The sequence below is a fragment of the Panicum virgatum genome, chromosome 2N (genome assembly GCF_016808335.1).
Source record: "Panicum virgatum strain AP13 chromosome 2N, P.virgatum_v5, whole genome shotgun sequence".
Classification (NCBI taxonomy): domain Eukaryota; kingdom Viridiplantae; phylum Streptophyta; class Magnoliopsida; order Poales; family Poaceae; genus Panicum; species Panicum virgatum.
In genome coordinates, this window is record NC_053146.1 from 43,463,632 (window position 1) to 43,479,883 (window position 16,252).

At 45.2% G+C, this 16,252-nt stretch overlaps 1 non-coding gene across 1 annotated transcript; it reads left to right on the plus strand.

Annotated features, from left to right (window-relative positions):
- Positions 1-1,033: 1,033 nt before the first annotated feature.
- LOC120663133 lies at positions 1,034-1,140 on the plus strand. The gene has a single exon (XR_005670356.1). It is a non-coding gene; the product is annotated as a small nucleolar RNA R71 (small nucleolar RNA).
- Positions 1,141-16,252: the final 15,112 nt, after the last annotated feature.

Here is a 16,252-nt window from a genome sequence, read left to right on the forward strand (position 1 = left end):
TTGCATAATATCAAGAAGTGGTATGTCGCCATACAACTTCTTAGTTACCTCGACGAACTTGCCGAATTGCTCGTCGGCCACCGGCCTCCTTTTCCGCTCTAGAAATGGTACTGTATCGTGACAGTCCCGTGAAGTTCTAGGGGGTTCCACGGGGTCTTTCTGGGTAGCAATGGTGTTGGATTCTTTGGCCTCCTCCAGCACTTCATCTTCAGCATCAGTATTCCTGGCGGTTACGGTCTTCCACCGTGTACCTGCATCCTGCGGAAGAGGTGGTTTCTGTGCGGATTGTCTTGCCCGCACAGCTACCGCACTCACACTTTCTTTCGGGGTCACTTCCGGTTGCCCGGAGAGCTTCCCCGTGTCATGGTTAAGGCAGGATGAGGCTAGCTGATTTACTTTAGTTTCTAACAATTCGTTGAAACTCAACTGATGTTTAATAGCAGAGTTAAACCCATCTAGTTGCGTAGCCAAAGACTCAAGAATTTTATCATTAGCAAGAAATTTCTCACTAATGTTGTCATTCATTTGTTTTTGGCAGTACATGAAGTTTTTAAGCGAGGGCTGAAAACTATTATTAAAATTGATACCTTGCTGTTGCCCGAAGGGGAGGTCGGACTTAGAATTCCAACCTTGCTGAGGACGACAATCTGAGTCATTGGGAGTGTTGTTCCCAATGGAGTTCTCATCCTTTTGAGTGAATGGGAAAGATTTGCCTGAGTGTCCAGTATTGCCACATTTCTCACATGTCATCTGAGACTCCATAATCTGGTTAACCTCCTGGTGTGGAGATTCTAACTTTTTCATGAGAAGATCCATCCTGGCTGCCGGCATATTGACACTGTCGATTTCATGTATTTCATGGGCCGGTTGCCTATCTCTCTTCCAACTCTGATTGGAAGCAATCTTGTCGATGATCACTTTAGCTCCTGCAACATCGAGAGAGAGGAATGCTCCTCCCGCTGCTGCGTCCATGTGATCTTGCGGTCGCTAGTTCATGCCATGGAAGAAGTTCTGAATGATAAGCCATTCTTCCATGCCGTGGTGTGGGCATGCTGCAATGTATTCTTGAAGACGTTCCCAGGCTTCTGGGACTGTCTCGTCCTGGAGTTGTTCAAAACTGGAAATTCTGTTCCGAAGGGCGTTGGTTTTGCCCATCGGAAAATACTTGACCGGAAAAGCATTGGAGCACGCATCCCAAGTGTTGAATGCTTCCTTGTAGGTGTAGAACGACGTCTTTGCTTTCCCACGCAAAGAGAATGGGAACAGTCGAAGACGAATATTATCCATCGTTGTGCCTTTTGGGTTGATTATGCTGCTCACTTCCAAAAAATTCTGTAGACGACCATGGGCATCCTCTGATGCCTTTCCGCGGAAGGGACTTGCTTGAATCATGTTGACAAGCCCAGTCTTTATCTCAAAGTCATTAGTGCCTTGGTCATTGTTCAGTCCAGTAGGGATATGGCTATTGGACGGGGCTGAGAATTGACGGAGTGTCTTCTGAGCCATGGGTATTGAAGATGGTGTTGTCAAACTTTGATCTTAAAAAAATTTCTTCTGATAGGACGACTATGCATGAAATAAGTCACCCAATTTTTTTCTGGATCTGAGTTGAAGTGGTATGGTAGATCGAATTTGGACCTGCACTGCTCTGAATCACAAAGATACCGAGAGCAAAGGTAATCCCGCTAAAATTAGCGGTAACAAACTAGTAAATTTTATCAAACTTTTCAACGAAATCTTTAGCCAATAGCACTTCACCTTGGAGTATTCCAGGGTATCATATATTTCCTCAGTGAAGCACTATGGATAAAGAGTATCTAAGAATCGAATGACAAATTTGTTGAAGGAAGAAATAATATCAAGGCATTTATCAAGATATGCATTTCGAGAACCACTATAGCATTGGCATACCTTGGATACTTGCTGCACCACCAGAAGAGAATCTCCAATGGCTTCAACATGCTTCACCCCCATGGATTGCAAGAATTCCAAGCCAAATAGAAGTACTTCATACTCAACTTGGTTATTTGTGCATTCTTCTTCTAATCGGTTTGAAAACTCAAAAACAACACCATTCGGAGAAATAAGAACAGCACCAATCCCTTGACCATCATCACAAACTGATCCATCAAAGTACAACTTCCATGGTGTGCAAGTAACATAGCCGACTTCTAAATCATGCTTGTATTGGCGTTTCTTACGCTCAATAGAATATGGATTCCGCAAGCGCACAGAATCACCGCTGTAGCACTTCACCTTGGAGTATTTCAGGGTATTGTATATGTCCTCAAGGAAGCACTATGGATAAAGAGTATCGAAGAATCGAATGACAAACTTTATTAGAGATATCAACCGACTAACTTAGTGAGGGTAAGCCTGATATGATAAGATAAGATAATGGCTAACGATGACCGTCTGACACAGGAGACTCTAATCCTTAGAGAAGTAAGCAGCTGGGAGGACAACGAGCGAGAAAGACTCCTAAAACACTTCTAAACTATCGAGCTAGCCTCTCTAGACTATACCTTGCTTCTAACTAGTTATCGGGAACCTAGAGCTTACTTCGGCGGCTGAAAGAGGAAGGACTTCAGAAAGGGATGAGAGGGGAGTCCAACGGCAATCTGCAACTACTGCAATGAAAACACCCGAACGTGGTGGACTACGATGGACGGACAGGGCTGTCACCACCTGCCGCCTACCACAACGGTATCGTGGGGGTGAAACACACTTTCTAGCTAACACTGAGCTCAGACACCACGTCTGCTCTCATTGTTAGGATTACTCTTGTAGCTAACAAGAGAAATCCACCTCAACCTAGGGAACTAACTTGAGCCTCCCTAGTCTGGGCGTGAAAACCCGTAAAGTAAGATCCCGATAAACAAGGTAGGTACAAAGCCTAAGCTAGAGGAATTACTTCTGCACACAAGTAAGATAACTTGGAAAGATAAACAAGTGCGGAAAATAAAGCTGACTTGAAAAGATAACTTATATTTATAAATGTCAAAGGAAATGATACAAGAGCTATACCCGACCTTCGATGACGACTCCGGAATCCCGAGACAAGCTCGACTCGACTCTAACTCCTAGACTACCTAACCTACCCTAGAAACTAAGAATGAGAGAAGAGAGCTCCTTTTGGTGTGTGTCACAAGTGAGGATGGGGGGCCTATTTATACTAGCTAGAGGTCGGTATTTGGCCGAGGCGTCAGGTGTAAGCAAGAGGGTCGGTTGACATAGCTTCCACGCGAAGATGAGCTCGAGATGCTGCAAAGTGGGGCTGGCCGGCCTCTCCCAGGCCGGCCGGCCTGGTATTTTCTCCGTTCGCAACCACCCTTCTCGTGGACGCTTCTGATCTTGTCTAGATGGCGGTGGAGGGTTGCGTCCGTTTGAAGCTGACAGTTGGTAGGCCGGCCGGCCTGGGTCTGGCACATCTCGGCCTCCTGTTTCACCGACATCTTGATCCAAGGATGCATGAAGTCCATAGTGGTGTTCCGGCCCAAAAGATCTCAGTAAGTGCTGTAGGTGGGCCTTTCAATCCATGTGCTAGGCCTTTCGGTCCATTTGATCTAACCAACTGTTAATCCATGGTTTAGAGGCAATGTGAGGATGTCATTTCACTCCTGGATCAAAGAAATAGCATTGTGTGTAGAGGTGCTAGGCCGGGCGGCCTAGGTGAGGCCGGCCGGCCTGGGTTTTTCCCAGTTTTGGCTCATTTTTGGTATATTATCTCCTGAAAGCACAACTCATCCTAAACTTGTGGAACTTGTTAGAAATAAGTAAAATATGTACGGAACATGGTGTAAAGCTCATTTTATTCCCAAGAAGTTGATGGCCGAAATGGGAAATAATGGCCGTCAACACCTTGTCATTAATCCGATGCTCAACAATAAAATCCGCTACGATTTGGCCTCTCATAAATTTCAAAGGTTCACAAGCCAAATCATATTCAACCAAAGCATAAGCCCACTTGCCGATTCGACCACTCAAAATCGGCTTTTGTAACATATTTTTGATCACATCGGTTTGACACACCACTTTGCAAGTACTAGATAGTAGATAATGCCTCAATTTGGTACAATCACAATAGAGAGACAAACATAACTTTTCAATGAAGGTATATCTTCTCTCCGCATCAAAAAGTCGTCGGCTTAAATATGTAATGATGTACTCCTTTCCTTCCGTCTCTTGAGTCAAAACAGCCCCAATAACCTTGTCTTCAGCGGCCACATAAAGTCTGAAAGGTATTCCTCTCCTAGGCGCCTTGAGCACAGGTGGTGAAGACAAATAAATCTTGATCTTCACAAACGCTTCTTGCTATTTTGCCTCCCAAGTAAATTCAGTCTCATTCTTTAACCGAAGAATAGGAGTAAAAGCATCGATCTTCCTAGACAAGTTAGATATAAATCTTCTCAAGAAATTTACCTTGCCCAAGAATTTTTGCAAGTCCTTCTTGCATGTAGGCACCTCAACTTTATTCATGGCCTCAATTCTCTTAGGATCAATCTCAATACCCTTCTCATGAATAATGAAGCCAAGAAACTTCTCAGCCGATACACCAAAAGCACATTTGAGCGGGTTCATCTTCAAACCATACCGGCGCATCCTCTCAAGAGCAAGTCTCAAATAGGCCAAATGATGATCCAAACCATCCGATTTAATGACAATATCATCAATGTACACTTCCAAGATGACACCAAGCAAATCATGGAAGATTAAATTCATAGCTCTTTGATAAGTTACACCCGCATTTTTCAAACCAAAAGTCATAACAACCCACTCAAACAAACCGATAATTCCGGGACATCTAAAGGTCGTTTTAGACGTATCTTTCTTGGCCATAAAGATTTGATTGTAACCGCATTACCATCAAGAAAGCTAATAACACGATGTCCGGAAGCCTCATTAATCAACATATCAGCTATGGGCATAGGCTATTCATCCTTGGGAGTAGCTTTATTAAGATCTATAAAATCAATGCACACTCTAATTTTCCCCGAATCTTTTTTCTCAACGGGCACAATATTAGAGATCCAATTTGCATAATGACAAGACCGAATAAATCCAGCATCAAGCAAATGATTAATTTCAGCTTTAATTCGGTCATAGATAACAGGATTGAAATGCCTAGCCGGTTGCTTATAAGGCCTGAAACCGGCTTTGATCGGTAAATGATGCTCAGCAAGATCACGACTTAAACCAAGCATTTCATGATACTCCCAAGCAAAGCAATCAACATATTCTTTCAATAAATTAACCAAATCAACTTTATATTCAGCTGATAAATTTTTGTTTACAAATGTCGGCCTAGGAATATTTCCATCACCAATATCTACCTTTTCTAAAGGATCGGCCGATGCAAACCCTTGGCCCAGCTTGTCAAAATCATCAAAATCTTCAATGGCTTCACACATATCATTCGTACGCGCCCGATATTGATCTAGCCTCTGCCGCAGCCACTCTGCGTAGGACTGGTGTGACCGGTCGGCCCTGTGCGCCGAACGGGATCAGACCGGTCTGACCGGTCGGCACAAGCGGTCTGACCGGTCGCTTCTGAGATTTTCTGCTGGACTCATCTGATTTACATTAAATGATTTAGCCGATTATCCATCGGCTTTAGTACAGCAGAAACAAAACCATCCTTAGTGCAACTGATCAGATCATAATCGGACAAATCCACGCCCGATAAACACTTGACATTATCATGTGCACTAATAGAATCGGAATCGGCCAAGGCAACTAAAGATGAAGTGTCTGCATGGACTACCTCAACCTCATCGCCGATCCACTGAACAAGAAACTGATGCAAGGTAGAAGGAACACACTGATTTGCATGAATCCAATCCCTCCCAAGGATCAAGTTGTAGTTACCTTGCACCTCCGAGACGAAGAAGGCCGTAGTAAGCGTCTTGCTTCCAATGGTGAGCTCCATGGAAGCAACTCCTTTGGCACTAATGGGCTCCTTCCCACCAACACCACTGACCATCACGTTCGTCTTGATCAAGTCTTTGTCTTGGCCACCGAGCTTCTTGTACAACGAGTAGGGCATAAGATTTACAATGGCCCCACCATCCACTAGCATGCAAGTTACCGGCTTCCCGTTGATGTGTCCCCTCATGTAAAGAGCTTTGAGATGGTTGTCCTTCTCGCTTGGCTTCTGGAACACAGCTTCACGGGGCCCAAACTGAAGATGAGGCATGTCTTCCTCCAGAACCATGAAGTAATCTGAAGACAAGTGAACTACATTGATTTCCAAGTTGGTGTGCTCCGGAGATGCTTGATAATCCACCAATTCCTCATCTTCTGATGCTGGAGGAACTGCTGGAGCCTCATCAACAGAAGAAACCGAAACGGGTGACGCCGATTCGGCTACTGGCTTGCACTGGGCTCGACCGGTCTGACCGGTTGGTTAGAGCGGTCTGACTGGTCCGACTGACTGGTCTGTCCGGTCGGCTGCGGCGGTCCGACCAGTTGTGCTGGCTGATCAGCCTTCTTGATCTACCAAGCCTAGTCTTGAGGGATCATGGGCCTGTACTTGTTGAAGTGCTCATCCTTCATCTTTTCTGCCTCCTATTCTTCTTCTCCTTATTGCGAAGGCGCTGTAGCTTCCTCTTCTGTGTGTGAGTTAAGCCTGAAGGGCACCACCTTGGCTGATGATACTTGTCCACTACAACCTTGCTGCTACCGGCCTCATGATCATTAGCCATGGCTGGCTTTTGTGAAGGAACATCAACCAATTTCTCAATGTCCATCGGCTCTTTGCCCGCATCCTTTATGGGCACCTTGATTTCACCGATCTGCACAACAACATCGGCTTTAAGCTTCTCCTGGTCGGCAACAGGCTTCTGCTCCTCCTTTTTTCTCCTTGACACGGTATTCAAATCTTGGAACAGAAGCTTGGCCCGGCCTCTGATGAGACCGGTCTGACCGGTGCAGCCTGCTGTAATGGACCAGATTAGCGTGGTCCCAATCGGTCATGTACGGGCACTCTGGAACTTTCTCCTTGATAATGTGGAGGATAAGGCATTGGGAAACACTGCATCCATATCCTTTCATGCTCCCATGCCGGATTTGTTCCATTTGACATTGGCGGTACCCATGGCATGGTGGCATACATCTTCTGAGGAAGATACAATGTGAAAACATCACCCCTGCTCCTGTTGGATTCCCTCCTTGGGGACACTAGACGATCTTGGCACGGCGGCGATCGTGGTCTCTTTTTTAGCGGCCGATCTTTTTGAACGGACTTTGCGTACTTGTTCAACAATTGGTTGAAGGTGGGCTTTTGATTTGCAGCTCTTCCCTGCACCTTCACCTTGTTGGCCTTCCAAGTACCCACTTCCAGACGCTTTGGCTTTAAAGTCCGGGGACGGTCACCAGACCGGTCTGACCGGTTGGAGGAACCGGCCTGACAGATCGGACCGGTCTAACCGGTCGTGCCTGAGCAGCTGACTGATTTTCTTGTGGAGAGCTTCCTTGCCCCCCGAGCCTTGGATTTCTGATGGTGATCTTTAGAGTGTCTTTTCCATCATCAGTCTTTTTCTTGACAACTTCTCTGGCCAGAATCTTGTCATTTGCATTCATCGGCCTCGGATCACCAATGACAACATTCTTCCCCTTAGCTCCTTCGGCTTGTTCTGGCCGAATAAGCACCTTCGGATTGTTCAATTCCATCGTATGAAGAGGGAAATGAGCCTTGTCAATTTGCATCTCAAAAAGTACCAATCTTCCTTCATTAATGGACGATTGTACCTGTCGACGGAAAACATTACAATCATTAGTAGCATGAGATGTAGATTATGCCACTTACAATATGCATGTCATTTAAGCTCTTCAGGAGATGGTATAGCATGTGACAATCGGATGTTATCATTTTTAAGTAGTTCATCAAAAATCCGATCGCACTTAGAAACATCAAACGTAAATTTCAGTTCTTCCTGCCGATTCTTTTGAATCGGCTTAAGAGACGGAATTGAACCGGGTTTGGCCTTCGATGGCCAAACAAACTCAGCGGCGTATACTTCTTTGCTCTCATCGTCTGAACTTTCGACTCATGATCAAGAATATAAGTATTAGACCGATGAGGCTTGAAAGTACCTTTGGCATTTTTAAGCTTAAAATCCAAACCCATAACTTTGACTTGCAAGAAATTCACCGTATGATATTCAAAGCCCTCGAGTTTTTCTTTCAAATAAGAATGTGAACCATTAAATGCCAAATCCGCCAAATCTTTTTCAGAAATTGTCAAACTAAAACACCAATTTTTTAATCTATTTAAATCTCTTGAAATAATCGGAAGCAAACTCATCACGACCTTGCTTAATCGATGTCAAATCCAACAATTTCGCTTCGGTTTCCCCGCTAAAGAAGTGATCATGAAACCTATGCTCCAATTGACTCCAATTGCGAATAGAGTTCGGAGCAAGCGAAGAAAACTAAGAGAAAACCGTTCCAGTCAAAGATAAAGAAAACAAACATACACGCAAAGAATCATTGAAACCGGCTTCCCTCAACTGCAAGACATATTGACTAACATGTTCCCAAGTTGTACGAGAATCATCACCATTAAATTTAGTGAACTCGAGAATACGCCAACCAGTTGGGAAAGAAACAAAATCAAACTCAGCGGGATAAGGTTTTTGATACAAACGCGTAGTACCCATATCCACCCCAAGCTTACTCTTAATTGCATTAGCCAGATCTTCTTTAAACTTAAGGAGATCAACTTGATAGTGCTGGCTAGTACAAAATTCAGAAAATTGACGATGTGCATTAGGATTTCCATGTGTCATCGTTTGTGAAGAAGTTGGGATCGGTCCTTAGTTAGGTCCAAATCCTTGTGATCCACCTGCTACAACAGTAGTGCGCGGTGGTGTATACAGCGACAATTCATTAGTTCGGCCAGGGGCAGCCGAACCTAGAATTGTCCCGAGGGGCGTCGGTGACGGCAATGAGTGACCGGTCTGACCGGTTGGATAACCGGTCTGACCAGTCGGATTGGGCTGACCGGTTAGTGAGACCAGTCCGGCCGGTGCTGTGTACACGGTCGACGGTGGTGGGGTTTGCCCTAGGAACGAGTTCGGCGGCATACCATACAGTGGTTCAGATGTGAATTCAGGGATAGCCGAACTCGGATCTGATGAGTGAGGATCTGCCATAGTTTTTTTTGCCTTTAAGCGCGTCAATATCACTACTCCACTTAATGAAAACGTCACCTGTGTTCGCATTTCTTAGCGTAATCACTAAGAGTGGTTAGTTCCTAGCGATGGCGCCTCGAAGATGCCGTGTGGTATGTCTTAACATTTATAGAAGGATCCGTAAGTGCACGGATATAGTATTGTAGCATTTCACCCTGAAGTATTCAGGGTATCGTTATTTATATTTTCCCAAGGGATGGCTAGGTTGTGTAAAGTGTATTTACTTAGTTACATAACCATGACACGTATGAGCAAGATGAAGACCACTGACTATACAGGGGTAAGTGATATATAAGAGATAATCAGGGGTAATGTGACACACACAGAACATCCAACTCTCATCAATAAAGAATAAACAAGCAATCCTAAGGTTAGTGGGAGCATAGGCAAAGATTCCTAGTATACTATTCATGTTAGCGGATAAGTTACGTTAGCTGCGTTGCTTAGAACTGCAGGTGACGGGAAATTAGGGACATCGGGGAGAATGACCCGCACTGGAGAACATCCAGTCCCATTTCATCTTTGCATGAACTCCTACACCGTACCCGAACGTCGGGGAGTACGCTAACCGAGAAGCAGCTTCCTGGCGGACCGACAGGGCTGTCATCACCTGCGGTCTACCACAGTCACACCGTGGAGCACCATCATATCCGAAGGATCCCGCATACCCAGACACCATGCCCGCATATGAGGTCACTACCCTAGCTCCCCCGGGTCCCCCACACTTCGGATGGACAGGTAAGATGCTAAGGCAAGCCCGAAAGCACAACGAACCGATATCCTTACCCAGATCATCTGGTCTAAGCATGCAACTACTATAACTTGGTAAAGCACAGATCAAAGCTAAGCAAGCTACGAACATAGCAAGATAACCAAGAACGAACTCAATATGAATAGCATAAAGAAAGTCAGAATACAAAGCCATACCAGAGGCCGAGGATTGCTCGCTGACCCCGAGGATGACTGGATTCACTAAGGAGATGAAGTACTAGCCTAGCTCCACTACCCTAAGGAGTACAAGTCACAAGAGAGTGTAGAGAGAGAGAGGCTTCCAAGTGGTGTGTGTTGAGAGAGTTGTGGGAGGCCCCTTTTGTAGTGCTTGAGGTCGGTTCCCGCCAGAGTTATACATGGAAACATGGTCAAACGCCTTCAGGAGGATAAGATCGAGCTTCCCACCAAAACTCAGCCTGTTTGGCTGCCAGGTGGGGTCGGCCGACCCCCCCCTTGGCGCCACTGGCCACCGACCTTTGCTGGTTCACTGCTCTGTGGGTCCTGATGTCAGATGGTCGGTGCCGGGGCTTGGTTGGTCGGTTTGGTCTAGTTTGTTGGCCTCCTTTGCTCATGTTACGTAGGACACGATCATCTGCGACTTCTGTCTGCGTATTCGTCGTGTTTTCATCTTAGTCCAGACTTGTGCTCCTGAAATCATAAATTCTCGAAAACAACTGTGGAGCTAGTTTAGTGATACAAATATGTGAGTAAGTGGTATAGTTTTCCTTCTTAAATGAGTATAGTTGAAGGTCATATTTCGCACTTAACGACCGTCAACAACACCCCCACGCTAGCCTTTTGCTCGTCCCTGAGCAAAACAAGGCGCTCGTTGTTGATCATGAGTTGCTACAATGTTGAATTTCCAACTCATACTTAGGGACAACCAAATGCTTCTTACCTTGATTTTGAATAAGTTGGTCTTTTGTTCTTACCTCTTACCTTACTCCTGTGGTGCTTATAGCTTCACCTCATCTTTGGCGGTTGAGAGTCAGAACTGTATCATAGAGTGCTCATATTTCTTTCTCTTTAGCTCAACCATCAATCCGGAGTTTTTGTAAAGTTTTTTTCAAAATAAATTTATAAAGTTCCTCGGATGATCTATCGGATCGCTCAATGTGTATAATTCCTGACCAAGGCTTTTTATTGTGCCTTTCTTCCTCAACCTATGTCTAATGGCTATTTTTCTGGAGCTGTAGGTATGGACGATTTGAAGGCATACCTGCTTCTCATATTTTGCTAAGTCAAAGACCGGATCTAAAGGAGAAACAAGTCATAAACCTTTATTAGGATGTGCAAGTGTGTGGATTTTTTTGGTGGATGGTGTATGAACTCCTTTGTATGCACCATCTCTCTCTCTCTCTCCTTTTTTTTCTTTTTGGATAAGGGGCTATCTTTTTTCTTTCTTTCTTTTTTTTTGACATGCCTAAGCATGTGGCATACCTTCTTTGGGTATGCATCTTTTTATTCTCTCTTTTTTTTGACATGCCGAAGCATGTGGCATACCTTCTTTGGGTATGTATCTTTTATTTTTTCTTTTTGCATAGCCCCATATCCTTGTCATATTTTTGAGAGTGAGTGTGGTGTCATACATGGACATGGAGTTTTATTTTGTGGATGGATATGTGCTTACTTCTAGTTTAGAAGCATAGCATGTGGTGGAAACGTGTACGTGATCTTGATCATGGGAGTATGAAATGAATCTCACTAAGGGTCACAACAATTTGACAAAGCTCAATGAGATAACAAGTTGCACATGTGGAAGGTTTTGCAATGAAAATAACATATGGCTTTGGATAGGAATTTCATATCATCGAGGAACTTTATTATATTTTTGTGTTTTCAAAAATTAAATACTCCGGATGTCTAGTATCACATAGGAGAAGATCATAGCAACTCTACTTAACCATATCATAGCTCACAACAAATTAGATTTTTGGATCATGCTTTTTGCTACCCACAAGTTTCAAGTTTAAGGTATGAACATTTTAAGCCACCAAACTCAAAACTAGGTAGAGCATAAAGTTGTAACTAAGCATATGAAGGAAATTAACAGAGCAACTATTCATCATCTCAACAAGACAAACTTACACCATGCTTACTACACATATTAAAAGAAAATATTTTTGGTATTTTCTAGGTTTTGCAAATTTTTATTTGTTTTTTAGTTATGCAATTTTTTATGGATTTTCTAATTTTGTAAATTTTTATGGGTTTCATGCAAGGTTATGAAAGCAGTAAATGAGAAATAATACAAGTTACCTCTTGTGGGGGTCCTCCCCCAAGCTAGCTTCAGGCTTACAACAGCTGATCGGGGTTGAAACCCGTCCAGCGGCAGTATGCCCCCCACTCCTCTTGTCGCTGCAACTGCGACTGCTCCATGTCGTGGAGTCTTTCGCCAGTGTGACGCTGCCATGCTTGGGTACTGTCGATGTGTTGGTTCAGCATCTCTTGTATGTTGTCGCCTTGCACCCGCAGCTCTCCTAGCTGCTGGGTGATGGCACCGAAACCTCGAGACGAAGATGTCCGTCTGATGAGGCTCGGGGCTCCACCAGTGCTAGAACTAGTGGACCGGCAGCCTAGTGCCTGCTGTGTCCACTCCTTAGTGCTGGTACTATGCCATGACGAACCACCAGCCTCATACTAATATGAGTGATGTGGCTGTTGAGGCGGTGGTGTCGGTGGTCCTGCTTCTTGTCATCCTGCCAGGCAAACCAAAAGATCTATGACTACGACCCCCTTCTCGTGGAACGAGAGGGATGGTTAGCGAATGGCAATTATACAAATGGAACTCCACATTGGGCAGCGGAATCTCATTTGTATAGCCCATGTAAAAGAAAATCAAAGAGTCATTCGGGCCTTTCTTAAGTGTGTGACCTTGGATCAAATAGTCCTCGTCGATATACGCACGGTCGCCCTCAATGAAAGGAATAAAATTCCCCTCTAAGGCATTGATACGTGTAGCGATACGAGTAATCAAAAAAGTACATTCAGTAGGACCCGTCATCTTGAAATTCGAAAGCCATTGCCTAACCAAAGCTTGCGCTAGGAAGATTTTGATCTTGTTGACCATGGTATAGAGAATGAGCAACTCGTCGTTGTGCATGGGTCGGACATCATCTCTTGGGAAGAGAGTGATGGTCAACCCCTTGTGCATCAACTGAAGAGTTGGATTGTGAATATCGCTGCACCGAGGTGCAAACTTGCCATGGACAACTTGACCCGAAATCCGGCCCCAAAACTCATGACGATTAAAACCTCGGCAAGCTTGGTCCAAAGAAATAGGCTAGCGTTTGTTGAAATCGAGGTGGCCGGCAGATGTTTTCCAAGAAAGCAAATATTCTTTCCCAAAAAGTCGAAAATAAACCCCATTTTCCACCTCCCAAAGAGTGCAAAGAAATTGGATGGTGAGGAGTCGAGAACCATACTCCTCAACGGGAACGAAGTTATCCCATCCAATTTCATGCCAAATGTTAGAGATTTCTTCGTACATACCTGTTTTGATGAGGAGGTCCGGATCAAAGGCTCGGGTGTGGACGAAGCTTCTGTTCTTGAGCATGGCATAACCTTGTCATTCACGATCATCTCGCAAGTCGAGGTACGGTGCATCTTCCGCATCAATCTCTATCATCTCGGCTTGCGGTTCGGCTTGCATCTCTTCATAATGTTCTTCCTCTTCGTAGTCCATCATGGTTGGTGTAGGCATAGGTTCGGGTGTGTACGAGCTTGAGCCACCCCGCGAACGGGATGAGCTTCCACCCGTCATCTTCTTGAATGCGCCGGAGACCTTTCGCCCTATGCCTTTCTTGATGGAACAAAAACAAGTGCGACTTGAAACGGGTAACGTTAGTGAAACCGAATTGAATGTTCTTACCCATGAGTTGCTCCTTCTTTCTTGCAGCAAAGAAATGAGAGAGAGAGAGAGGTCTCTTGAATTCAAATCTTGAGCAAAAATCCAATAAAAACCCGTGAGCAAAGTTTTATAGAGTTTGAGATAGAGTGAGTGAATGAGAGTTGAGTGTGAGAGCTCAACACCCATCCCTCGACATCTATTTAAAGGAAGAATGGCTGGGCACCGTTGGGAGAAGCCAGGCACAACGGCTAGTGACCGTTGGAAAAGGCTGGGCCCACTAGCCGTTGGCAGGGGGCCGGCCGACCCTAGGGTTCGGCCGAACCTTAGGTGGGCCACCCTGCTGACAGCCAGGGCCCACTGCCCTTCTAACGGTCAAAAACTTTTAAAACTTTGGTGCCGGCCAAACTTTGCTTCGAAAAGATGTTCAATTTTTTTTTCCAGAGGATTTTCATGCTCGAAAATATTTTTTGGATTTTTTTGAAAGAAAGAAAAAGGTGCTAGAAAAGTTTCTAGCATGCAAGGGTGTTTTGAAAATTCAAACATGCAGTGGGAAAAAATTGAAAAAGTCGAGAAAAGCAAAATGATGGAGGGTGAATATGAGATACGTACCGATTTACCTTCGGCAAGGGCTCATCGTTTTGAGTCTGACGAGCGGGACCTTTCTCCTGCTGTGATTACCACTGCTCAGCTCGTCTTGGAGAATTGGACGAGAACGAGCTTGCGACCTTACGCCACACTTTCTTCGAATGTCTTTTCTTTGATCTTGTGGTCGTGGGTCCTTCTGGCTGGGGTTCAGGTGCACCCCAGAGTGGACTTCCGTCGTGAGCCTGCTGGATCACAAACCTCTGCTCCTTCCTGTGGAGGAATTTAAAGAATATTTCGTCGACCCCGATGCGGAACTGGACTTATCCAGATCCGACATCGATCCTAGCCTTCACACTATTCAGGAACGGTCGTCCGAGGATAAGGTCTAGTCCCAAGTCTCCATCCATGTTGAGGACGACAAAATCGGCTAGGACGAAGCAATTCTAGATTCGTACATAGATGTTTTCGACTATCCCTTCGGGATGTCGGACTGTGGAATCTGCAAGTTGTACGAGCATACGGGTTTGGGAAAGAGCAGGATATTGTAATTGCTCAAAGATTACCTTGGGCATGATGTTTATGCTTGACCCAAGGTCGCATAGGGCCCTTGTGTAGGATTGATCAAAGATGGAACAGCTGATCATGGGCACCCCTGGATCTTCATGAAGTTTTGCTGTCAGCCCACCCCACGCATTCATCCTTGGGTGTGTGGTTTCTCCTGCATGGTTAGTTCGAGAAATCTGCCAGGGAAGGTTGCCCTACCCGGTAGACACCATATTTGCTGATTCAACAGGAGATTCGGGTTGCCCCGGAATCTTCCCGTCTCCAGAGACAGGAGCAGCAACAGCTAATTGGGCCAATTGAGTTTCTATCATTTTGCTGAAACTAAGTTGATTTTTATGAGCAGAAGAAAGAGTTTTAACTTTAGCATGTATACTTTCCAAAATTTTATCATTGGCAGCAAGCTTTCTGTTTAAAGATTCGTTGATTTTAGCTTGGACAAAGACTAAGTCTCTCAAGGAGGGTTGGTTCGAATTGAAATTCGAGTTGAAGTTTGAGTTGAAATTGTTACCTCCTACTTGGAATAGGGGGCGTGTCTGACCCCACCCCTGGCCTTCTTGTGGACGGAACCCAGTGTTATTGTTGTTGATGTAGGCTGCGTCTTCTCGGGTCTCGGGGCAGTCATTCCCTGAGTGTCCACTGTCACCACAAACATCGCTTGTAAAGTATGAGTTCATGGCATGGACGGGAACAGGCATCAGTAGGGGGTCTAGCTTAGCGGCGAGCATATCCGTCTCCTTGACGGTATGCATTCCACCTTTCGTTCTGGGCTGGGAACGCTCCTCGTTCCCGCCCTGGTTGGAGACCATCTTCTCAATTAAGGCCATAGCCTTGGCAATGGTGAGATCGAGATAGGCTCCTCCAGCAGCAGCATCAAGATGGGCTCTGGATGTAGTCGTTAGCCCGTTGTAGAATCTTTGGAGCACGAGCCAGTCATCCATCCCATGAAGAGGACAGGTGAGTATGAACTCTTGCAACCTTTCCCAAGCTTCTGGGATGGATTCTATCCCTATCTGCTGGAAACTTAAAGTTCTTCCGCGCAGGGCATTGGTTTTGCCCAACGGGAAGAACTTAGCAAGGAACGCCGTGGAACACTTGCTCCACGTGCTGACGGCTTCCCCTTGTTCTGATAAAACCACTGCTTCGCCTTCCCCAGGAGGGAGAAAGGAAACAGGAGGAGCCTGATGGCGTCAGCCGTAACGCCCCGTATGGTTACAGTCTTGCATAACTCTAGAAAATTATGAAGAATCGTTATTTATATTTTTCCAAGGGATGGCTAGGTTGTGTAAAG